We start from the raw sequence: 26348 nt of genomic DNA, 5'->3' as shown, positions 1-26348 counted from the left end.
TGATCTGAAGAGGATACATTTAATATTTGTTTTTCTGCATTTGGTTGTGAGGTTCTTATGTCTGAATACATTATCAATTTTTTGCATAAGTGCTATTTACCAGTGAGAAAAAGGTATATTCCTTTCTATTCCCATTCAATTTTCTCCAGAGGTCTATCATATCTAACTTTTCTAAAAGCTGATTCACTTCTTTCTTGTGTAATTTATGGTTAGATTCAGTTAGTTCTGAGTGGAGACAGTTCAAGTCTCTCATGAGTGTAGTTTTCCTGTCTACTTCCTCTTGTTACTCATTAACTTTTTCTTTAAAAATCTGGCTGCTGTGCCATTTGGTGCATATATGCTTGCTATTGCTATTACTTCATTGTCTATAGTACCTTTTAACAAAAGGTAGTTTCCTTGTTTATCTCTTTTAATTAGATCTATTTTTATTTTTGCTTTGTCTGAGATCATGATTTCTACCCCTATTTTCATTTTTTTTTTAACTTTGGTTGAAACATAACACATTCTGCTCCAGTCCTTTGCCTTTACTCTCTGTGTGTCTCTCTGCTTCTGTGCCTGTCTTGAAAAAAAAAAACATTGTAGAATTCTGGTTTTTAATTCACTCTTCCATCTACTTTCATTTTATGGGTGAATTCATACCATTCACATGCACAATTATTAGTATCCCCTTCATCCTATTTTCCCCATGTTTATCCTCTCTCTCTCCGTCTCTCTCTCTCTCTGTCTCTCTGTCTCTCTCTCTCTCTCTCTCTCTCTCTCTCTCTGTCTCTGTCTCTGTCTCTGTCTCTCTCTCTCTCTCTCTCTCTGTCTCTCTCTCTCTGTGTGTCTCTCTCTCTCTCTCTCTCTCTCTCTCTCTCTCTCTCTTCTCTCTTCTCTCTTCTCTCTCTCTCTCTCTGTTTTACTTCTGACCACCACCTTCCCCACTTCACTCTCCCTTTTATAAACCCCCCCCACTTTATTTCCCCTCTCCTCCTACTTCCCTGTAAGGTAAGAAAGATTTTTATATCCATTATTTTATATCAATATGAATTAGATGTATTGGTCTATATTTTTCTTTCTCTGATATATTTCTACTTAGTTTTGGCTTTAGGACCTCATCTGTTTCACAGAAGGAATTTTATAAAATACAAAACTGTTTTTTTTTTATTTTTGTAAATTATTTAACACTACAATTAGTTTTTTTATTTAACTGAATGATAAACTTCCCTCATTAATCCATTTAAGTCTACTTTCCCCCTTTGGGGAATTCAATTTACTGGGCTATACAATTTATTGGGCTATTCAATTTATTATTCTGAAATTGGATTGTTGAAAATCCCCATATATTTTTCTTTCAATTTGCATTTGTATTTTTGTAAATATTTATTCATTCATCCATCATAGTTTAAATGGTCAGTTTTTGGCATAGAACTGGGTAAAACACAATTCAAATAATTTTCTTCACTTCTTTGTCTTTTGCAAACTCTCCCTTTTTATTTTTTGAGCATGGTAATTTAGTTTTGCTCTCTTTTGTGATCAAATTAGCCAGTGGTTTATCTTTTTTTTCCAAAAAAGAAAAAAATGCAAACTCCTACTTTTGTTGATTTAATGGGTTTTTTATTTCCATTTTGCTTATCTTTTCTTAGATTTTCTGAATTTCTATTTCTGTGTATAGTTAGAAATCAACTTATTCTTGTTCTAGGATTTTTTTTATTGTTGTTGCATCCCCAAGACATTTGTCCATATTTTTTTCTCCCTTGTGTTGATAAGACTACTTAGAGATTTACATCTCTCCTGATTACTGTTTCGACTGCATCTCAAAAGTTTGCATGTGTTTTTGGCTTAATTGTTGTTATCTTCTTTGATTGAATTATTCATTGCTTATTTGATTTGCTCCTTAACCACTAATTCTTTAGAATTACATTGTTCAGCCTACAGTTTGAGTTTGATTATTTTTTAAAGATTCTTTATGCATCATAAGTCTACCATATCATGATCAGTAAAGAATGTATTTAGTATTTCTGACTTTCTGCATTTATACCCTTGCATGTACTTAGTTTTTGAAATGGGCCTTATATAGCTAAAAACATACATATTCCTTTCTATTCCCATTAAGTAAATACTAGAGGCATGTCATATTTCACTTTTTGTAAATTCTCTTAAGGATCTCATCCTATTACTTGTCTTTATGTTAGACTTGTATCGTTCTGTAAAGATCACATTGATATTCCCACTTACTATGGTTTTTCTGTCAATATTCCTCTATAATTTTATTCTCATTTTCATTAAGTACCTAAATGCTATGTTATTCAGAAATCTTTCTAAGCACTTGCCAAATTTGCCTTGATAATGGGCATATGGTATGATACAGAATGATGAAAATGGTAAGAAGTTAGAGAGAAAAATGCCATCACTGCTACTACCACCTGTCTCCCTTTGAAGATGTAATTGGACTTGTAGGACCAGGCAATTGTCAGAGTCTTAATATTAGAAAACTATAAGTAACTTTGAGCATTGAAATAAATGATTGCTCAATCAAGGATTTGTTTAGTTTCCTTTCTTTTTAGTAAAATATGTTATCTTCTTCACTTCCTGACAATGTATGTCTTCTAAGCATCAAACAGTTGAGGCTCTTTAGAAGTGAAATGGGTTATCTCTGAAGGTGGAAGATTCACCAACATGGAAAGTCATCAACCATGTATTCATGACCATTTGTTGGATATATTATAGAGGGAATTATTTTCCAGGTTTAAGTGAATCAGGGTCCATGAGCAAGTCATTGGGATTATTTCCAACTCTGACATTCCATGGTTCTATGATTTATCCTATAATTCGGTGCATTACTATTCATGTAAGTAGAAAATAGAGTTCAGGGGGGGCGGAGCCAAGATGGCGGAGTAGAAAGACGCACATACACATAGCTCTGAACCCACAACCCATAGAATGGCTACAGGGAAGTAACTCACGGCGAATTCCGCACCCAGAGGCCACGGAACATAGGAGCGAGGGAGATTTCTGTTCCAGAGAGACCTGCAAACCTCTCGCGGCGGGGTCCTTCGCTCTGCGGACTGGGCGCCGGGACTGGGAGCTGAGTGCAGCCCTGCCGCGGCCGCGGCACCGAGAGGAAAAGATCCGAGCAGGCTTCACAGACAGGATCTCCAGCGGCCATGCGGGTCCCTCCACCCACAGAGGGATCTGCAAACCTCTCGCAAAAGGTCCGTCGCACTGCAGACACAAAGCCCAGCCCAGACCTGCTGCGGCCACGGCTGCGGCACCGAGAGAAAGAGATCTGAGCAGGCTTCAGGGTCGGGATCTCCAGCGGCCGCACAAGTCCCTCCACCCACAGGTGACAGGGGTGGGTGAGAGAGTCTCTTTGGCGGGTCGAGAGGGGAGTGGGGTGCCCCCATAATTCAGGCCCCCCCCGGGAGGTAGAAGCTGAGAGGCGGCTGCAGACAGGGGCTCCCCAAGCGGAAGGGAGCTTGAATCCATTGCGGAAGGTCTGCGCATAAACCCCCTGAGGGAACTGAGCCTGAGAGGTGGCCCTGCCCCGATCTCAGCACCAGATCATAATCTCATACTGAATAGCAGCCCTGCCCCCGCCAAAAGCCCTGAGGCTGGAAGCAGCATTTGAATCTCAGACCACAAACACGGGCTGGGAGGATCAGGAGGTGAGGTGGGTGTGAGGAAAATATTCAGAGGTCAAGTCACTGGCTGGGAAAATGCCCAGAAAAGGGAAAAGAAATAAGACTATAGAAGGTTACTTTCTTGGCGAACAGGCATTTCCTCCCTTCCTTTCTGATGAGGAAGAACAATGCTTACCATCAGGCAAAGACACAGAAATCAAGGCTTCTGTGTCCCAGCCCACCCAATGGGCTCAGGCCATGGAAGAGCTCAAAAAGAATTTTGAAAATCAAGTTAGAGAGGTGGAGGAAAAGCTGGGAAGAGAAATGAGAGACATGAAGTCAAAGCATGAACAGCAGATCAGCTCCCTGCTAAGGGAGACCCAAAAAAATGTTGAAGAAATTAACACCTTGAAAACTAGCCTAACTCAATTGGCAAAAGAGGTTCAAAAAGCCAATGAGGAGAAGAATGCTTTCAAAAGCAGAATTAGCCAAATGGAAAAGGAGATTCAAAAGCTCACTGAAGAAAATAGTTCTTTCAAAATTAGAATGGAACAGATGGAGGCTAATGACTTTATGCAAAACCAAGAAATCACAGAACAAAGAGAGAAGAATGGAAAAATGGAAGATAATGTGAAATATCTCATTGGAAAAACAACAGACCTGGAAAATAGATCCAGGAGAGACAATTTAAAAATTATGGGACTACCTGAAAGCCATGATCAAAAGAAGAGCCTAGACATCATCCTTCATGAAATTATCAAGGAAAACTGCCCTGAGATTCTAGAACCAGAGGGCAAAATAAATATTCAAGGAATCCACAGAACACCGCCTGAAAGAGATCCAAAAAGAGAAACTCCTAGGAACATTGTGGCCAAATTCCAGAGTTCCCAGGTCAAGGAGAAAATACTGCAGGCAGCTAGAAAGAAACAATTCAAGTATTGTGGAAATACAATCAGGATAACACAAGATCTAGCAGCCTCTACATTAAGGGATCGAAGGGCATGGAACAGTATATTCCAGAAGTCAAAGGAACTAGGACTAAAACCAAGAATCACCTACCCAGCAAAACTGACTATAATACTTCAGGGGAAAAAATGGTCTTTCAATGAAATAGAGGATTTTCAAGTATTCTTGATGAAAAGACCAGAGCTGAAAAGAAAATTTGACTTTCAAACACAAGAATGAAGAGAACCATGAAAAGGTGAACAGCAAAGTGAAGTCATAAGGGACTTACTAAAGCTGAACTGTTTACATTCCTACATGGAAAGACAATATTTGTAACTCTTGAAACATTTCAGTATCTGGGTACTGGGTGGGATTACACATGCACACACGCTCACATACACAGAGACAGAGTGCACAGAGTGAATTGAATAGGATGGGATCATATCTTTAAAACAAAATGAAATCAAGCAGTGAGAGAGAAATATATTGGGAAGAGAAAGGGAGAAATTGAATGGGGCAAATTATCTCTCATAAAAGAGGCAATCAAAAGACTCATTAGTGGAGGGATAAAGAGGGGAGGTGAGAGAAAAACATGAAGTCTACTCTCATCACATTCCACTAAAGAAAAGAATAAAGTGCACACTCATTTTGGTAGGAAAACCTATCTCACAATACAGGAAAGTGGGGGATAAGGGGACAAGCAGGGTGGGGGGGATGATAGAAGGGAGGGCATGAGGAGGAGAGTGCAATTCGAGGTCGACACTCATGGGGAGGGATAGGATCAAAAGAGAATAGAAGTAATGGGGGACAGGATAGGTTGGAGGGAAATATAGTTAGTCCTATACAGCACAACTATTATGGAAGTCATTTGCAAAACTACACAGATTTGGCCTATATTGAATTGCTTGCCTTCCAAAGGGAAGGGGTGGAGAGGGAGGGAGGTAAAGAAGGTGGAACTCAAAGTGTTAGGATCAACTGTCGAGTAATGTTCTTGCCACTAGGAAATAAGAAAAACAGGTAAAGGGGTATAGAAAGCTATCTGCCCCTACAGGACAAAAGAGAAGATGGAGACAAGGGCAGAGAGGGATGATAGAAGAGAGAGCAGATTGGTCATAGGGGCAATTAGAATGCTTGGTGTTTGGGGGGGGAGGGGATAAAAGGGGAGAAAATTTGTAACCCAAAATTTTGTGAAAATGAATGTTAAAAGTTAAATAAATAAATCTAATAAAAAAAAATAAAAAAAAAAAAAAAAGAAAATAGAGTTCAATGATCTTAGGGTTTTAATTTTGATATCATAGCAGACTTCCTGGGTGTGTGCTACAAACCAAGAAAAGAAAATCTCCCTCATTGTACCTGAATATTTTGTGTCATGAAAGAGTCTCCATCCCAAGTATTTCACATAAAATTTACGTCTTAATACTCATAAAAATCTTACCAGTAAACCTCTAATGCTAATTTATTAAAAGCAAATTTTGAGTCACTGCTCATAGAATGTTCCTTCAAAATGAGCCCCTGCATAGAAAAAAAATCAGTTCTGCAGTAAGGTTAAACAGCCCTACAGCAGTGATGTCCTAATGACTAGGTCTGCTTGTACCAATTATCCAGCCTGAAAGACTTGTAGAGAATCGGGATCGAGGTGTGATTGTGATGGGTGACTAGAAACATCTTCACCGGGAGATGCTCAGAAGCAGCCCATAGGAACTAAGCCACTAAGTGGCGTGATATCAGCAGGCTGTTTGGTGCACTATCATTGCCACCTACTGGATTAAAAACAAATGTTAGAGGTACAAGAAATTCCCTGAAATCCTCTCTTAATCTGAAGGCTCTGTCTACATAGGCTTAGTTGCCCAGGTTTCCAGAGCAGCTTGCTCGTAATTTGTCATTCTGTCTTCCAATTTGGGGGTACAAGCTTCAGAAAGCGTTTTGTTTTTCAGCTTTACAGAACAATTCTCTTTTCATCTGATGACAAAGGAAGGGGGAAGAAAAGGGCTTTGTGCTGGCAGACGTGGTTGAAGGAAATAGAGAAACAGCAGCAGGTGAATCTTGTCAAGGGGCAGTACTGTGGGTTGGCAATTGAGGCAGTAAGAAGCGTGCTGGTTAATGTGCTTTTCCTCTGTTCAGCTCCTTTGGTGCTTTTGTCCCCAATCCTAATAAAGCTTAGGAAATCTCTTGCAGAGGAATGGAAGTACATCGCCTCCTCCTTATTTTCTTTTCCTCTCAGTCTCATGTGTATTATGTAGGAGGCTCAGGGGGCTTGCAGCTTAAATTCAAAGTGCTATGATTTTACCAGCCTTCATATAGCAGCCTTTAAAAAAAATCCCATTTTCACTTTCAATTGACTCACAGCATGGAAATCTATCACCACATCTGAGGTTTGTTCAAATTTCAGGCTTGCACTGTGCATGTTGATCAGGGCTGATCTCTAAACACATTTTTTTTCAGCTATTACATAGTTAAAGCTCTTAAGGAAACATGGAAAGAGGTCAGAGAAAAAAGTACATGGTTAGCCTCTCTATTATACTTTGTGGGGTCTTTCAATTAGCCATTGCTAAATAGGGTCTCTCTGAGGAGGCCCTTGAATGGCTCATTCACTAGAAGTTAAATGACTTGCCTGCATTCACAGAACTTATTAGGGATAAAAGCAGACCCTGGAATCCTTCCTATCACAAGTTTTCACATTTCCTGAATAGCTCATTGAGCCATATTGCTTTCACAGGCAGAGCTGAAATGTATGGATAATATGACATAAGCAAAGGGTCAGTTTTCATAGCTGTTTTTAATTTTACTTTTATTTAACAGTCTCTTCTGGGACTTATGGGTAATATCCTTTTCCTAAATATTTGGGGGTCTATATTCAACATGATCTTCTTTGGCTCACCCTGAACTCTCATTCCTCCATCACCACCCCCCGAAATACTTCTTTCTGTCTAGATCCAGATGATACTAACAAATCGCTTAGATGCCATATAGGTGAAATGTAAAACAGTTTGATTTGATCGTGAGTTTATAATAAGTTTAGTACTGTTCATCTAATCAACCCTTCTCATTTACATATGAAAAACTAAGGCTCAGAGAAACTGACTTAACCAAGGTCACACAAACAGTAAGTAGTTTATTGAGGATGTGAACCCATGTGATCTGACTCCAGATCTGTAACTCTCTCTACTGTGCCAAATAATCTTAGGAAGAGCTTGGTTTTATCAAGAAGCATTAAGTAAGGGATTTAAAAAAATGTGTGGGCTTTATTTTCCTTAATCCCCCAAACCATATCCCCTACCTAACCAACCCCCCCTAACTAGAACCTAGTTTCTCTCTCTACTTTTTCTTCCACCATTTCAAAATATTTTTTCCCATTTTCCTCCCTTCTAAGTCCAGGATAGAGTCCAGTCTTTATCCATTTGCAATACCATTTCTAGACCAGGAAATAAATCTTTCTTGCTTTCTGGAAGCAAGACTAAGTAGTCACTCAAAGAACAGCCCCAGCAGCTGGTGACAAATTTTATATTGCCCTGATGATTCTTAATGAGATAGTGGCAAAACTTTTGACTCCTCACCTCACTTCATCCTGATGATGTAATGATCAGTCTGGTACAGCAGAATGGGAATGAAACTCATCTTCCTACTTCTCAGAAGCTTTCCTACTCCATCCCAACCAGGCTATGAAGATAGAAGTTCATCTGAAAATGTATCTGAGACTTCTAATGGCTTCGACACTTTAAGAGTGGCCATGTATTCAGGATAAGGAATGCATTATTCCCTGCTCTAAACTATCTAAACATTGAGTGTTATGTTCATTACTTGACACTACATTTTAGGGAAAACACTAAAAAGCTGGAACATATCCAAAGCAAGGCTGACAGCCAGGTGGTATAGCAGAGAGAGTGTGAGGCTTAAAGTCAGAAAGACCTGAGTTCAAATCCTGTCTCACATTTATTAGCTGTGTGATCCTGGACAAGTTAGTTGACTTCTCTCAACCTCAAAAGATTTCTATAAAATTGGGTAAATAGCACCTACTTCCCAGTGTGAGTACAGCCAGAGAAGACAGCATGTGCAAAGTGCTTTGCTAACCTGAAAGTGCTGTATAAATGCGAACTTCGAGTCTCGAAGTTGCTATGGTGGTTGTTGCTGCTGCTGCCTTTGTTACTGTTGTTACCAGAATGATGAAACACCTCAAGATAAAATGTCCCAGAACTGGCTGAATGAAATGAGGACATTTAGACTAGCACAGAAGCTTTTGTCAGCTCTGGTTCTGACCTGGGCCAGTTTGTGCCCCTCTGATAGCCCACTGCTCCTGTCATTAACGTGCTGAATACAGTGCCAACACCCAAGCATCTTAGTTCACAGCAACTCAGAACTCCCAAGCCAGTAATACATACCAAAAAAGTCAAGCTCATGAAACATGCCTATTTCTTAGAGAGGAGAATGCATTTGGATGCATGCGGAGCATATTCTGTTGTTTGATGGAATAAATGTATGAAAGTTACAATTATCCTGTTTACCTCTACCTCTCTCCCTTCTCCTTCTCAGAAGAAATCAGAGCAATGGATAGAAGTTGCAAAGAGGCACTTTCTGGTGATGTCTAGAAAAACTTCCTCGTCATTAGAGATAGCCAAAGTTGAATGGGCTGCCTTGGATTTAGGACAGTTGAGAGACACACAACATGATTTAGACCGCATAGCCTGAATGAGTCATACTGGTAGGTGTCTGCATCCACCTTGGTTGTATACCCATTGCAAATGCAGGTGATTTAAGTGGTTATTCCTGGCCTGGTCATGGATCACACTATGATGCATCTGGTAGAATCAGAAAAAGGGCCTGCCCCGCTCAACCTTGAGGTTCCAGCATATGAATTTACCAGTGACGATCTAGTCATAGTTGGTTAAAATGCTGGACTCAAGTCACAAATTCTCTATAGATTTGTTTCATGTAAATTCAGAAGAGTTCTTGAGAGATATTCTAATATATATCAAATTGGTTAGTATGAGAGATTTAAGTATTTCTGATAATGTTTTGAAACACATTGATCTAAATTAAATACTAAATACTTTCAAGTGTTTGCTTTTAATAAAGCCACTATTAAATATTTTTCTCCTATCAAAAAAAGAAGAAAATTTAACTGCCTACATCAGAAATGAAAAAGGAGAGATCAGAGTAAAGGCAAAGTAATCTAAAAACTATAATTTATTATATATGCCAAAAATGCTGAGGCAATAAAAATGAATAATCACAAAAAATTCCACAATTAATAAAACTGGTACTAGATAACATAAATAAATAGAACTCAGAATAAGAATAGACTATTAATCATTAGACTCAGAGCTAGAAGGAATTTTAGAGATCATCTAGTCCCAGAAAGGTTAAGCAATTAGTTCAAGTTAGTACAAATAAACAGTAGAGCTGAGATTCCAACCCTTATTTTGTAGCTCCCAATTCAAGGTCTTTCTATCACACTGAAACAAGGAGAATAGGTAGATTCACAAACAAATTCTATGAAATATTCAAGGAATAAATTATCTCAGGTTTTTGTTGTTCAGTCATTTCCAATTCTTCCATGACCCCATTTAGGGTTTTATTGGCAAAGATACTGTAATGGTTTGCCATTTCTTTTTCTAAGTCATTTTACACACGAGAAAACTGAGGCAAACATGGTTATGTGACTTCCCTGGAGTCACACAGCTAGTAAGTAAAGCCAGATTTGAACTCAGGTCCTCCTGACTCTGGGGTCAGTGTTCTATCCAATGCACCACCTGGCTGATTCTTAGCCTGTTTATTTTTCTGTAAAATTAGGAAAAGAAAAGCACCTACCTCATAGAGATGTATACTATGTAAGTTTTTCAGAATAGATGTGGGTTTCTACGTTAAACTTTTTACAGACTAAATATTGTTTTATTTTCTAAACCTGAAAGAGAAAAGATTAAAAAAATGGAACCTAATTAATTATTCTCAAATAAACTACTAACTGGAAATTAACATTGTATAGTAATATATCAAAATAATTATTCATTATGATCAGATTGGGCAAGATAGTTCAATACTAGGGAAAAATCAGTATAATAAATTTTATCAATAATGAAAACCATAGAAAAACTTACAATTTTATCAAAAAACACAGTAAAAAGCATTTGATAAAATACATCTATGTTTTTTAAAAATTATTTTTCCTTAACATGGTTAAAAAAGACCTATTTGTAAAACAAGAGCTTTAGCATAATCTGTAACATAGATATATTAGGACCTTTCCCAGTAAAACAAGAGTAAAGCGGGGCTATTAATTCTCACCATTACTATTTAACATCATTCTCATTCTCATCTTACGTGAAATAATGCAAAGTGAAGAAAGTGCCACTAGAAAAAAAAATGACACTGTAGCACACTGATTGTAACACTATAAAAATGTTATTAATAACAATAGCAATAAGTGAAATAATACAAAAGCTATTCAGAAGGTGCTACGGAAGGAAATGAGGTTTCTTATTATCTTGTTAGAGTTAATGGATAAGGATCTCCTATAGAAAGAAAAGTTCTTCAGATGCTCTTATACGTGGGAGTCAAGACCCAGAATAACACAGAGCCCTTTTGAGTGAGTTCTATAGTCCCTTAAAGAAATCAACCGAGCAACTGAAAAATGAAAACTCAAGTACACAGAATATTGAACATAGTACGGCATGTGGTTCAATGGGTAGCCCATTAAGCTAGTTCATTAGGGTCTTTGTCTTGGATAGGTCCTGTCCATGGACGCTGAGCTGGGCCCTGAACTATAGGAACCATTTCACTGACTGTCTTCCATCCCTGTGTATGTACATTCCCTCCTCCGCCATGCTTCATAGATCCTCTCTTAAAGATGCAGCTCAAGTGTCGTCCTCTAAGAGAAGCCTCCTCTGAGGCTCTCAGCTGCTGGTGTCCTTCCTCTCTGGCCAACTTGTATTTAATTACTTTGTACTTGTTGACATTTATCCACTTTATATTCATTCCACATATGCTTATTTACATTCTTTTATATCATAATATATGAAATATAATGATATGTAAATAAATGTATTGCTTATATGTATTTATGTTCTATACACATTTACATTCTTATTCTCTCATTTAAATACAAGTTCTTTGGGAGTGAGTATTGCTTCAGTTATTGTATTTGTATCCCCGGCATCTGGTGCAGTGCTTGGCACGCTGTAGGCACTCGATGGAGTTAGGAAGATCCATGTTCAAAGTCTGCAGACTGACTGGATTTGGATTGCGCTTGAGAATTGTGTAGCATTTTCAATTAACCCAAGCTACCATACCAAGCATAAAAGCCTATGTTTTCAACAATGCAATTATCCTGCTGATAGTAAATAGCTGTAAAGCATGAAATAACATAATATCCAAGTGGTTAAAAAAAGAGTTATTTAAAAGTCAATGGAAAAACTCATGGTAGAGGCCAGAAGACCAACAAATATTTTCAATGATTTTCACATAAATAATAGTTGAAAAATATCATCTGAAAATCTTGCCATAGAATGAGAAGATACATAGATAAATCTGAATATTAAAAGATTATAAAATTGACAAAAATAAATATTTTTCACTAAAGGACTGAGAAAATCAATAAATCGTCAGCTAACTTGTTCAAAAGGGAAAGAAGAAAATTAAATTACTAAAATAAAATGTGAACAAGGTAGGTTCACAACAGAAAGCAACTAAATACTTTAATTCCTTCTGTTGTGTATGCATACACATTTATATATTATTTTGATTCCTTTCTCTTATGAATATTCCTTGTATGTATGTACGTGTATAGATATATAATATATATGGACATAGATAGATGCTTGTATGTATATGTTATATATGTATGCCATCAAAATAGATACTTATGGATCTTAGAGATGTATTGAAAAATATTTCACAGTTGTCATGTCTTTAATGTTTGATCCATGCTAATTGGCACAGTAGATATAATGCCAGGCTGGAGTTAGGAAGATCTATGTTCAAATTAGGCTTCAAACACTTAATAGCTTTGTGACCCTGGATAAGTCACTTAACCCTGTTTGCTTCAGTTTCCTCATCTGTAAAATGAACTGGAGAAGGAAATGGCAAACCATCCCAGTATCCTTGCCAAGAAAACGGCAAATGGAGTCACAAAGAGTCAGACATAACTGAAATAACTCAACAACAGCAATGATGTTTGAGAGTAAAAACATAGGTACTCTAATTTGATTTCCTACCAGGTACTCTATAAAGGAGAATACATTTTTATCTGGGTCTATAGATCTAGTCTCAGTGCCATGCAAAGTGCCAGCATTTCCTGATTAATTCATGAGATACACAGAAATGTCTTCTACACTTTCCCCTTATAAAAAAAATACATCCCATCCTTGATGCTTCACCAATTTCTTCACTTCCCAGGGATTTAGTGCAATGATCACTGCAAAGACAAGGTATTATCTGTTGCTTCAACTCCTAAATCTACCATTTACACATTAAAATTAGTTTGCAATTTGAAGAAGGAAGAAAATTTTGTTAGGGAGAAAGAGTGGGAGTGAGCCTTGTATATAGATATGGGAGGTAGCTATTGTGTCCTTGGGCTACAGTCTCTGAAATTTATCTGTGTGGTTCCACAGCAACAAAGGAGCAGGGATGCCATAAAGTTTGCCCATGACCTTTTTTTTTTTTTTTTTTAGCTCAATCCTTCTGAGTTAGTCTCTGAACTTTAAAAAATGTAATATGATAAAGCAAGCTAGTCACACAAGGCCTTTTTCAATACTTCACATAATACGGTGTCTCACATCCAAGAAATGGATCCACAGTCAAGTATGAGGCAAAAAATGGGGGGATACCCCACTAGAACATACTATGTCCTAACTTCAAAGATCAGTTAAAGGAATTAGGGTTGTACAGCCTGAAGAAATGAAGAATGAAGTGGGAGCGTGGTATCTGTCTTCATGTGTTTGGAAGGTTGTCACGCATAAGAGGAATGAGTATTGTTCTGTTTGCCCCCCTCCCTCACACAGCAGAAGCAGGAATAGGCAGTAGACATGAGAACAAGAAAAACTTAGACTTGATATCAAGGAAAAACTTCAATAATCCACGCTTCAAAGTCAAAATGGTTTCTTTCAATAAAAATGTTTCCCTTCACTGAAGGTCTTCACTCAAAGGGTAAGTAGGCAATCATTTGTCACAAAGTTGCATAAGAAACTTTTATTCAGATATAGGTTGGACTACACAGGCACTGAGACTCCTGCCAACTCTGATCTTTTAGAATCCTGTGATACCCTCTCCAGATATGCCTGACAAAATGGTACTCATGGTGGGTATCAGACTTCCTGTCCTTTGCTTCAGTGGAGTAGAAAGGAGATCTATAATCAGAAGACATGTCTCCCAATTACAATGTAATATAAACGATGTGATGAAAAGTAAAATGACCAGACAAATATGCAATGGCCATACTTTTGGACTTTGCAGAACAGTCTCATTTTCAAAGGAGAAAATCCCATTTTAACAAGGTTTTGCAAAAGAATGTCAACTGTTCTAAACAAGGATTTAGAAAGCATGGTATTAATAACTATATGATGAGGATATTAAGACTTCTTCGTTAATACCTTTGCTTATTTTATAAAGATTCCTCTGTGAAAACAGTAAGTGACCAGAGAAGTATGTTTCATAAGAGTAGCTCACACTTATATAACTTAAGGTTCTCAAAGCATTTCATCTATATTAACTCATTTGATCCTCAGAATAGCCCTATGAAGTTATTTCTGTATTATCTCCCTTTATAGATGAGGAACCAGAGACTTGGAGAGATTATATGTCTTGCCTAACATCACATAGCTAGGAAGAATCTTAGACAATATTTAAACAGTTCTTACTAATTTCATCTCCAAGTTTCTATCAACTATGTCGTACTACCTTTCTAAAGATATCAACCCTATAAGGAGAAAAAAGTTTGATCTAGAAACTTTCAGGTAAAGGATCAAAATTCTTGTGCCTACCACATAAATAGTTATTTTTAAAAAATCATGTTCCTGAGGAAATTTCTGATTGCTTGCCAGATATGTAGGTTTGTTCATTGTAACAAGAAACTGCTAATTATATGGTAATCATATTCAATTCAATTCTGCTGAATGTAGTTGTCTCATCTCACAGTGGCTTAAAATTGTAAACGATCTGTAAACTTTTACAGTGAAAGGACATTGATCATTGAAAAAGACTCATAATCAGTGAAGAATGAGAAATACATTTTCTTAAATTAAAACACTTTTAACTTAACATTGTGACTGTCATGTCACCATTTCTGAAGTGCAAGGGAGTATTACCTCAAAAGGCAGTGTGCCCTAGTAGCTACTGACCCAGCCTCAGAGTTAGGAAGACTTGGGTTTAAGACTCTCACTGACAGAGTAAGTTATTTAGTCTCTCAGTGCCCCAAGAAAACTCTCTAAGAATATGAACTATAGACCATTGCCAATCTGCATAGATGGAGGGACTTTCTAAGCCAGGAGTTCCCTACTGATGAATTCACAGATATTGATAGGGAAAAAATATTCTTTGCCAACAAGGTAAGCTCTAGATCTTTTTGTGTGTAACTGTTTCTCTTCTTACCTGACAGAACTCCCTCAACTTGACTCCCTGGAAAATGTGTCTCGTGTTTTCATTGCCACCAAAGGTAGGACTGAGCCAGAAAAGTACTCATCGCTCTCCCATTCCATAAGATTTGATTGAAGAATTCCTTACCCCTCGGAAAGAGATAGCAAAGTGTAAACACTTATTTTACATTTTGTTTAAAATCTTATTATCTTCCTTATTGCTGTTACCTGCTTCTTATGCAAAATGTGTTTGCCTTTATAGGTTTTATGGATAAGGAATGTCAAAATGTCTATACAGATGGCTCAAAAGTATCATTGATAGATACCTCTGCCATTTTTCCCACCTTTCTCCAAGGGAGACTGTGATTCCTGCTTAAGTGAAGTAAGATAAAGGACTAAGAATCTGACCACTCTGTTCTCCTCTAAGAGAGACTTACTGGATTAGAAATATATCTCTATGCCTCCTAAATACTGCTGATCTAGACATGTGATTGATTCAGAAGAAAAGCTCAATTCATGGCCTCTACACCCTAAAGGAGGGAGAGTACCCCAAGTTTATATGTACTGTCATTGCTCCTTCCTACCAAATGCTTGTTACACAGAACACTATCATATATACTGAACATTGAATAAAACCATTTAAACAAGCAAAACGACAAAAAGAAATGGGAGAAGTTATACACATTAGAATATACCATAAAATATAGAGAGTGAGATATATGAATGAGATGTCCCGTATATACAGCTCACTCAAAATACACAGAGCAAATGAGCAATATATCTCATCCCAAGTAAGGGAGAGACTCTGATCTCTTCCAAAAGGGAAATTTCCTCAAATTTCTAGACAGATGAACTGGAAATCAGGACATATTCAGTGGTCGGATTTTCTTACATGATTGCAAGTCTTCTTTCTCTTCCTTGGATTCAGTCCCAGAGAGTTTAGAACTATGAGTCTCTTTTTCAAAGAAGAATGAAGAATGTATCCCCTCTCAAAAGCTCTCATGCCAACTCTACCTCTACACAGGCACAAAGTGTCAAGTCAGCATTCTCTACATTAATTAAGCATCTCATGAAAAATGCTTCAGTTGTGGCTGGAAATCCTAGATACAAGTACTTATATTTTGTAATTTCACCAAGTAGGCTGGCAGTGAGTCAAGTGACTAGGAGGTATCTCGACCAACTATCCGCCATCTCACTACACTGCTTTAAAGAAAGATATGTGCAGTGTCAGGCAGCAAGCAGTCATTCTCTCATTTTATAAGAGAGATCCTGCTTATTGCTGATGGAATTCACAGCTTTCTTCCACTTTCACTCCCATTTGAATCAGACAGAAAGAAAATAAAGATCAATTATCCATGCATTGGATTAACAAAGATGACAGAAGAAGGAAAATTACAAAAGTTGGAGTTTTTTTTAGAAAATAAGCACATTGGTGCATCTTTGAGGGACCAGTGAACATGCCCAACCATTTTGGAAAGTAATTTGGACTCACCTACACAAGTTACTAAAGAGTATGTGCCCTTTGACCCTGCTATACTACTGTTTGGCCCATGTCCCCAAAGAAATCAAATAAAGGAGAAAAAGGTCCTATATTTATAGTCACTTTTCTTACAATAAGAGCACAAAAAGGAAGTGGATACCAATAAATTAAGAAATCGTAGTATATGAATGTGACAAAATACTATTGTGCTATCCGAAATGAGGAAAGATAATTTCAAAGAGACATGGAAAAAAACTTGATTGAACTTAGTGTAGAATACCATGAACAGAATCAGAAAAATAATTTTATACTACAACATCAACATTGTAAAAATGAACAATTTGATGAAGATTTTTATAAACTGATGAAGAATGAAATGAACAAGAATAGGAGAACAACTGGTAAAAATAAAGACAAAACTCTAAAGACAATGTTGAAAATTACAGGAGCTCTGATTAATACAGTGCCCATCCATGAGTCTAGAAAACCAGTGACGAACCTTCTGACAAAATGGTGATGGACTCAGTATGCAGAAATGTGTGTGTGCATATGCATTGTAATATGATTTGTTTTACTTGAATCTGGAAATTTATTATGAGCCATTGTTTTTCTTTCTTTTGTTTCCCAATGGAGAAGGACGAGAAGAGAAAACAAATTTTTGTTAATTTAAAAAAAAAGCTTGAGAAGAAGGAAAAAGGGAGGAAAGAAGTAACAAAGGGAATGAGGAGGGACGAAAATAAGATAAATCATATTCTAGTCTTATGTTGTAGACTCTGCTGTTTTTGAGAAGGAAATTGAAACAAACAAAATTTCTTCAAGACTCAAGGCCAGAAACAAGGTAACAACCATTTATTAAGTGTTTACTATGTGACAGCCACTGTGCTTATCCTCAGCACACAAAATCCCTGAGAGATAATAGAATTTATCACCAGGGGAAAAAAATGTATTAAATTATAAATGGAGTTCAATGAAAAGCACTAGAATGTAAGGCACCTTTAACATTGTGGTACTAAGCCTTGCAGATACTTCTTGAGTCAAGACTTCTTGAGTCAAATCCAAGTTCTGTGTTAGCTCAGCACCTTGCCTATTGGTATAAAGAAGGCATTTAGCAAGAGATTACTATGTAGGTGAACCTCCAATTATATAAGAAACAGCAAGATATAGTGAATGGAGTATTAGACTTGGAATTAGGAAAATATGGGTTCAAATTCTGCTTCTGAATCTTAATGAATTTTGTTTCCCTAGAATTGTCATGACTTCTCAGCCTCAATTTCCTCATCTGTAAAATGGATTTAATAACAATTTCATAAGGTTGTTGAAGTTGTTACTAAATCAAGTAAGGTAACTCTAACAGTTATCCACTAAATTCTAGGAGGGATTACAATGTGCATCATTGGCATAATCACATTACTACCAGATATGTAATAAGGATCCTTAGCAGTTAGAGACCTTCAAGCAATTTAAAATCCAGTGGAGTAGGTAAACTATCTAATCAGTTACACAAAAATGTCACTTTTAAAAAAAATACAATATGCTAAGTGCAGAAAAAGACTTGGGGGGGTTGTAATTATTTTTTTAGTGTTATGACAGCTCCAAGGAAGGAATTGGCTTCATTGTTCAATGCCTTGAAGGATGGCTGAGATTTCAAGAAACAGACAAGGAACTGAGGGCAACTAGGTAGCTCAGTGGAGAGAGTGCCAGGCCTGAAGTCAGGAAGACTCATCTTTCTGAGTTCAAATGTGTCCTCTGACACTTACTAGCGGTGTAACCCTGGACAAGTCACTTCACCTGGTTTGTCTCAGTTTCCTCACCTGTAAAATGAACTAGAGAAGGAAATGGCAAACCCTTCCAGGACCTTTGCCAAGAAAACCCCAAATGGGATCATGAAGAGATGAACACAGCTGAAATGACTGAACAGCAAGAGGGCATTGCAGGAGTGATGACCTATATGGTCAAAGTCACTGAAGATGGAAATAATTGAACACGTTCTAGTTAATGAAAGTAAACCAGTTTGTCTACAGCACTAATGACATGAGAAGCACGTGCTAATTTCACCCCCCTCCCCACTGGAAGTAGTTAAGGAGAGACTGAGCTTGCAAGGTATATTACAATTGAAATACTTTTTTGTATGTGATTTCAACTAGCTGGCCACTGAGGTCCCTGCCAATTCCAGAATTCTATAACTCTAGACTAGAATGAATTTAAACTGGAGAAGTGAGACAGAAGTAGGTCATGAAGCATCTTAATGCCAGGAACAGAATTTGAACTTTAATGGTGGGAAATGAGGAGTCATTGAAGACTTGTGACCTGTGGAATAGAGCAAAATAAAAATAACTACTCAGGGATGCAAAGGATGGACTGAAGAAGGGAAAGACTGGAGGAGAGGAGATGGGATGGGAAATTACTGTCTAGATAAGAAGAATCGTGGGGGTAAGAAAGGAGGAAGGAATAAAGTTCTTACTATGTTGTAGGCACTTATAACACCAATCACAACAGCACACCTGAGGACTGCTGCTGTGAATAATTTCAAGGGTCTAATTGCAAAGTATAATGAACATCCTTAATCAATACCAAGTACCAAATAAAGTCCTTTTTCAAAATACCACATTATACACCCCTAGATCACAGAATAATCTCCTTAATCAATACCAAAGGTCCAAATAAAGTCCTCTTTCATCTTAACTTGAGGATGGCTTCTAAGTCCCATGGTTCTTCTTCTGTGGGCTGACCACTCCTGGTTCTCCTCTGGATTCACATGTAGGCATCTCTCTGCTCCTGTTCCATGTCTCAGCTCAGGAGGACTGCTCCACTTGTATCTCCAGCTTCTGAGAAAACAAAACTCAAAAGACCAACAACAATGCTAACACAAACCACCAGCACTGTCATCTCAATTTGCTTCCAAAGTCCAAAGACTCTGTGTTAAAATCTCAGTTCACTTTAACAGCTCTCAAAAGGAGTTTAGCCTCATGGGCATGTTTTTGCCCTACAGCTCTATGCATTTTCAAAGTTCGACTCCTTTAGCAAGTCTCTGCCACCAGAGGTAGGTCTCCTCTGGGCTCAGAGGTGTCCTCCCAGCTCTCTTCTTCTCAACATTAGCTCACCCCTTTATTTCCTAGCTCTCTTTATATCTTCTTTCTCAACACCAGCTCTCTCTATACAGTTCTCCTCATCATCTGATTGGCTAGAACCCATATGCACATATCTTGTTGGCTAGAACCCACATGCACATATCTGATTAGTCAAAAACTCAATCCAGAAAAACAGCAAAGATCATACTTTGCTTACTGTTCAGCACTATACTACATACTTTACAAATACCATCTCATTTGATCATTGTTGCAATAGTCCAGGTAAAACACCATGAAGGTCCAACTTAGGTTGGTAGCCATGAAAATGACAAGAGGATAGATGTAAACATATTCTGGAAAGAGATCTAACTAGACTTAGCAACTGATTGGACGTTTGGGTATTAAGAGAGAGTAGAGTCAAAAAGCAGAAGAGAGTTTAGAGTTAGGGTGATTAGGAAAATTTGAAATTGAAAGAGAGAAACCAGGAAAAGAGATAGGTCTGTGGGAAAATGAGTTTGAAACATATTGAGTTGAAGGAACCTGCACAGTATCTGGATGTTCTGTAGGGAGGTCTAGAGTTTGGAAGAGAAGACTGGACTCTAAAATATTATCTACAAACACTCTGATGCCAAAGCAATGGATCACTAGACTCAGGAAAAGAACGTTTAAGAGGAAATGAACGTAGATAAAGGGAGACTATTCTAGAACACCTAGATTTGTAATAGGAGTTGAGAAATAAGAGAGCAAAAAGCAGAGATATAAGAAAGTTGGTTAGAGGAAGAGTTCTCAACCCTTTTTGTAATCATGGCAACTACATGGTCAAATGGATAGAGCTCTAGATCTGGTGTCAGGAAGACCTGAGTTCATATCTGGTCTCAGACATTTACTGTGTGACCCTGAACAAGTCACTTGACCTCAGTTTGCCTCAGTTTCCTCAACTATAAAATGGGGATAATAATAACTACCTCCTAGGAGTATTGTGATGACCAGATGAGGTAATACTTGTAGCACAGTGTCTGACACGTAGTCCTTTACTTGGTCTTATTGTCAGTGTGGTGAATCCTAATACGGCTATAGTTTGTTGGCTACATTTATAATTGAAGGAAATTCTACATTTCAGTTAGATAACAGTGAAAATAAAGATGTCACTTTTCCCATTCCAATTTACAGATCCCTGAAATCTGTCTTTGAACCCCTGTCATAGGAGATGAAAGAACTCAAAGAAAGCAAAATCTCATAAAAATGGTTCTGCTTCAGTTTCCAGTTTACAAAAAGGGTGAGGAAGAGATCATTAAATCTGACAATTAGGTGAACTTTGAAAAAGCAGTTAGGTAAATTGTTGGGACTCAGAGACAGATTTTAGGGGACTGAGAGATGAATAGATTGTGAGAATATGAATTATCAATTTCAAAATGAATTTGAAAGAAAGAGGAAAGATAAAAAGCAATAATAGATATAGCCCATTAACCATTAGGATATGCATTCTTAAACATAGTCGCATCAGCTTTTTAAAAATAAGTGTTCAGTTTTAATTCTCAAACTTTCAGTAGGAAATTGATAAAAGGATTTTTCCCCTCTAATGGGACTTGTTCTCTATAAGCAACAAAGCAGAATAATATAGCAAGTAATAAAACATGGAACAATTTTGAATTTGCCTAGAATCGATATAACCAGTCATCCTCATAATAGATATCTCAGGACCTTCCACCATAGGTGCTATGTAGCTCATTCTCTGAACTCACAGTGAGTACAGTGGGCACCAGTATAACATTATTCCTCCTTTGCTGCGTTCAAGGAATCACATTTATCCTACCAATGAACTGATGAAAGCATAGCCTTGTTCTTTCTTTGGTTCTGGGCATATAGCATTCAATCCTTTGCAAAATATAGTCCTGAAAAAAAAGCATGGTGTTCTAGAGTTAAAAAGAAGGGGGGATCTTTTTACTAGTAAGATTGTATCTATCTTTTTTTCAGGTTTTTTCTTCAAGCAGCGTGGCTTAGTCCATAGATTGATGGACTTGGATTGCAGAAGACCTCGGTTCAAATCTCACCTTTAACACTTTTTAATGGCATGGTCATGAACAAATCACTTTGCTCTTAGATTCTCAGAAATCGCCTAAGACAATAAATTGCAAGAAAATTACAATCTGCATTGATGGGGGGATCCTATCATTCCAAAGGGAGGACAGGCTCTATTATATTGAAGAATATTCCCCCAAAATGATATCATAGAATAACAAAGGTTTGGGTTCAGGTGAATGCTCAATAATATGTCTGAATTATCAAATTAAAGATTTTTTTTTACTATATCTACAGAACTTGTTGGGGACATGAAATAACATTTTAATTTTTGTCCTCTAGCTTTTGTTTATATCACTTTCTGGTTGTTTTCTATCCTGGGCATGTACATGAATCAAAAGCACATATAAACAATCCATTTAATCCTTTAATTATTACAACACACACACACACACACACTGTGGAGGGAGAAAACAAGAAAAAAAGAATATAGGATGAAGGAAATACGGACATCTTATTGGACAAAGCTGTCAATAGCAACTAGCCATCACTACACAATGGATAGCAGACCAGATCCAGTCTGAGTTCACATCTGGTCTCTAACGCCTACTGGCCATGTGACCCTGGGGAAGTACCTTATCCTCTATTTATCTTGGTTTCCTCATCTACAAATTAGAAATGATAATAACACCTACCTCTCAGGGTTGCTATGAGGATCAAATGAGATAATATGCATAAAGCACTTAGCAGAGTGCCTGGTGTGTAGTAGACACTATTTAAACATTAGCGATCATCATCATCATATTATTATTATTATAAAAAATAAGAATTCAAATGTCTAGGAGAAACAGTCAAAGTGAATAGTAGCATGATTATTAGATCGTAGGTCTAGAGCTAGAAGGGACCTCAAAGGACAGCTAGTCCAACCTCTCATTTTACAGATGAGTAAACTGGGGCCCAGATAGATGAAATGATTTACCTAAGGTAATAGTTACCATTAATAATAATAATTAACAACAATATTTTACATAGTACTTTTACATTTACAAAATGCTTTGCAGATGTTTCTCACAACAACTCTGTGAATCAGTTATTGCTGTTGCCTCTCTTTAATACACAAGGAAACTGCGTCTGAGAGAGTTTAAGTAACTTGCCCAGAGTTATGCAGCTAATGTCTGAGGCACATCTAGAATTCAAGGCTTCCTGACTTCTAGTTCAGCATTATAGCCACTTGGCCACCTAAGATAGGGCCCAGGTATTCTGGCTGCAAACCAAATATTAGATCAGTCTGCCCTAGTTGGGTGCAGAAGAAGCCAAAGAGAAGGTCACCAATCCACCAGAGAGTCTTTGCCTCAGACTACACAGAATGTCTGATTTGCCTAGCTCACAAATGGAAATTGAGGCATGGGGAGTGGTATTTCAGAGAGGTACCAGTCAGGAGGCCTAGAGATGGGATTCCTAGGAGAGTAGAGAGACCCTTAGAGGTGGTTCTGGAAATACAGGACCAGCAAGGACCTTCAAGGCATAGACCTTGTAACAGGCCAAAGTACCACCACTGGAAATAATCACAACTTTGGATTATATCATCCTAGATAAAACTCCTAGTCATCCCAACATATTTATGACTTTGTGCCTGTGTTATGGAAGTATCTACATAGTACTACAAAGTTAGATTAAGCCATAACTGATCCAAGGAATTTGGAAATATGGAACATTGGTCCCAATGGACCAGTCAAACCAAATGTTCAACAATTATTTGGCATTTTTACAACCCAAATCAAATATCACTAGAAGAGTTACATCTATAGGTTGTTATCCTCCTTGGAGAAACAGTTGCGCATATGTAGGCACTGGATATGGGGAAACAGAGGGAGTGGGTAAGCCATGCCCACCCATATCCTAGAGGCAAAGCTTGAATAATTATTTTGAGTGCAGTCTCAGAGATCGTTAGCAAGCCAGGCCTTCTTTACATATATGTCCAGTCATGAGCTCCCTGCTTAGATGAACCACAAAATGCCAGCAGTCCTCCAGTGCCTGCCCAGGCCACATGCAGCTTCAGTTAAAGTTTCAAAATAAAGACAACTACAATACGATATTTCCCAAATTTCTCAAAATTGACTTGTTCCCCCATTCCCATTAATATTATGATCTCCTTCAAATTTCACGATGCAAAAAATGCACATTTGCATTTTAAGTAAGAGTATTAAATGGTATCAGAAAAAAAAATATATTTACAATTCCTAATGAGATATTCTACTTGCTGTATACCACAAGTCTGAAACTTCAACATTGCATTTGCCAAGGGAACAGCTAGAAGTCAGAGATCATTTGTAGAACAGGTCTAGCATGCCTCAATATTAGATTCATAAAGAGAGGAAAGGGACATTCTTATGGTACACTGAGTGGCAACTCCACCAAATTTCTTGTAAAGAAAGTAGTTGCTTCCTAACCAATTGCTATGTAAATAACCTCTTCTCCTTATGGCACTAGGATGTCTCTGCCATCACCAACATTCCTTTATGGTCCCATTGTACCCATGCGGGAATCTCTCTGACCAAGTTGTACCTCAACCTGCTTTTCATGTGTCATCATCTGTGCCTGTCCTAGTAACTGCCACCAAATGGAGCCCACATGGATGTGGAAGAAGAAGGAGGCATCCTCTAAACAAAAGGAATAGTGAACTTATTGTCCATACTTCCCCCACTTCTATCATATCTTTCATGGTTTCCTTAAAGTGGTCAGCTACCTTTGCTTCTAAACAGTTGCTTCTACATCACAGCAATTATTTTTTGACAACTCTTTTCACTTATCACCCAACACTGCACAAGTCATAGATACTTTTTAGTTCTTTCCAGATGCAAGGAAATTCTAAGAAAAGGACAAGCTTGGCCATGCAGGTGGTACACCATCTTCTACCCATTTCACTCTTTAAAAATCCTACCTCAATCACCAAACCTAAACCAATGGCACTACTTTCCCCACTCTCAAGCAAGGAGCTACCTCCTATAGCTGTGACGTTCCTGATGAAGTCAAGCAACTGAGAGGGAGGTCTGATAAGTAAAGTCATTCATTAACCTAGGTTAGAGGAGAAGGTAAAGGACTTCCCCGTATGAGTGGGAGACACTCCAAAAGGATAACAAAAGGAGAAAAGGCAGAGAGAAGCCTTAGCCTGTGTCAAGAGACTGGACAGCAAAAGAAGAAGAGTCAAGAAGGAAGGAAAAGACCTTAGCCTTTGGTATGCAATAAATAATAATAACAGCAAAAACATTTACATAGAGTTTTAGGATTCCAAAAGTACTTTACCAATATTATTTCATTTTATTTGCGCAACTCTGAAAAATAGTGTTTATTTTTATCCCTATTTTATAGATGAAGAAACTGAGACAAATAGCATTTAAATGGCTTGGCCAAGGACACAGAGCTAGTAAGTGTGTGAGGACAAATTCCAATTCAGGTTTTCTTAATTTGGGGCCCAGTATTTGAACCCTTTACCACCTAGCTTCCTCTAGGGAACAAGTTTAAGGATGTTCTCAAAGAGCTGGGTTTTTAACCTGAGAATAGATTTCAGGGGTTCTATAAACTTACAAAGTTCATCTTTCGTTTCATTATCCTTTTGTTTCCTTTGAAGTTCTATGTATTTTATTTTATGCATTTTTAAAAAGATCATTCTGAGTTGTGGTATATGAATGTGCTAGGTGGTGTCATGCGTCTTTACATGTATTTGGAAAAATAAAACTCTACTTAAAAAGAAAAAAATATTATTCAGAGAAGGGATCCATCAGCTTTACTAATCTGCCAAAGAGGTCAGTGAAACAAAGAAAGGGTAAGAAACCCTGGCATGGAACTTCAAAAAATAAGCAGAAAGTTGTGCTTAAAAGGAATGACTATGTGAACCTATAGGTTCTATCATGACAGAATTCTCCAGTACTTTTCAGAGACAGGAGAAAATTAATTGAGATTGTGACTTCCTGTTGAAAAGTGTGAAAGTACCCATACGTCTACCTGACAAAAATAATAGAGAGGACTTCTGTTGTTTCAAGAAATATGTCTGAGATGGGATAGAGAGACTTGTCAAATCTAAAAATCACAACTTTCTCATGGGATTCACGTAGGAACAAAGAATATTGTCATCACAAGGAGCTTAGAAAACATCAATAGGGATTATGAATGCAGGGACATGTTTCCTTTAGGCAAGAAACTGATGATCGTCCAAGCACAGGTGGTGTTTTTCTCACTACTGCCAATTAAAGACTAGAATTGAGAAAGGCAAAAATGGGCTTAGGAAAGCAACAATCAGTCAGAAGATTGTGTCTGAGAATGCAGTTTGTGTTTCTATACTGTGGTTTAAAGTATTAGAAAGATGGGTTCTTAGAAACTGAAGAGAAATAAAAATATATTTCCTTGTCATTCAAATCTGATCAAAGAGGCTTTACACAGTACATTGTAGTGGACAGACAGCTAGATTTGTAGTCAAGAGGAGTTCACTTCCCAGTTCTGGCAATAGTATTGTACAGTACTACTGTACAGTAGAAGTGGAACTGTGTGACTTTAGGCAAGTCATTCAACTTCTCTGTTCCTCAGTTCCCATCTGCAAAGTGGAGATAATACCTGTAGTACCTACCTCACAGGGTTGTTTTGTAAAAAAGTAATTTATAAATAATGAAGTGACATA

The 26348-nt window shown here is 37.6% G+C and overlaps 1 long non-coding RNA gene across 1 annotated transcript in view; it reads right to left on the bottom strand.

Moving 5' to 3' along the window:
* The window catches only part of LOC140521094 (uncharacterized), a 37868-nt gene extending 21058 nt beyond the window's left edge, over nucleotides 1-16810 (bottom strand). The window contains exon 1 of the long non-coding RNA XR_011972790.1: nucleotides 15126-16810. This is a non-coding gene — a long non-coding RNA (uncharacterized lncRNA). The remainder of the gene's footprint in view (nucleotides 1-15125) is intronic.
* Nucleotides 16811-26348: the final 9538 nt, after the last annotated feature.

Source organism: Notamacropus eugenii, chromosome 1 (genome assembly GCF_028372415.1).
Source record: "Notamacropus eugenii isolate mMacEug1 chromosome 1, mMacEug1.pri_v2, whole genome shotgun sequence".
Lineage (NCBI taxonomy): Eukaryota > Metazoa > Chordata > Mammalia > Diprotodontia > Macropodidae > Notamacropus > Notamacropus eugenii.
The sequence above is the reverse complement of the archived record's forward strand: the minus strand, read 5'-3'. Positions and strand labels throughout refer to the sequence as shown.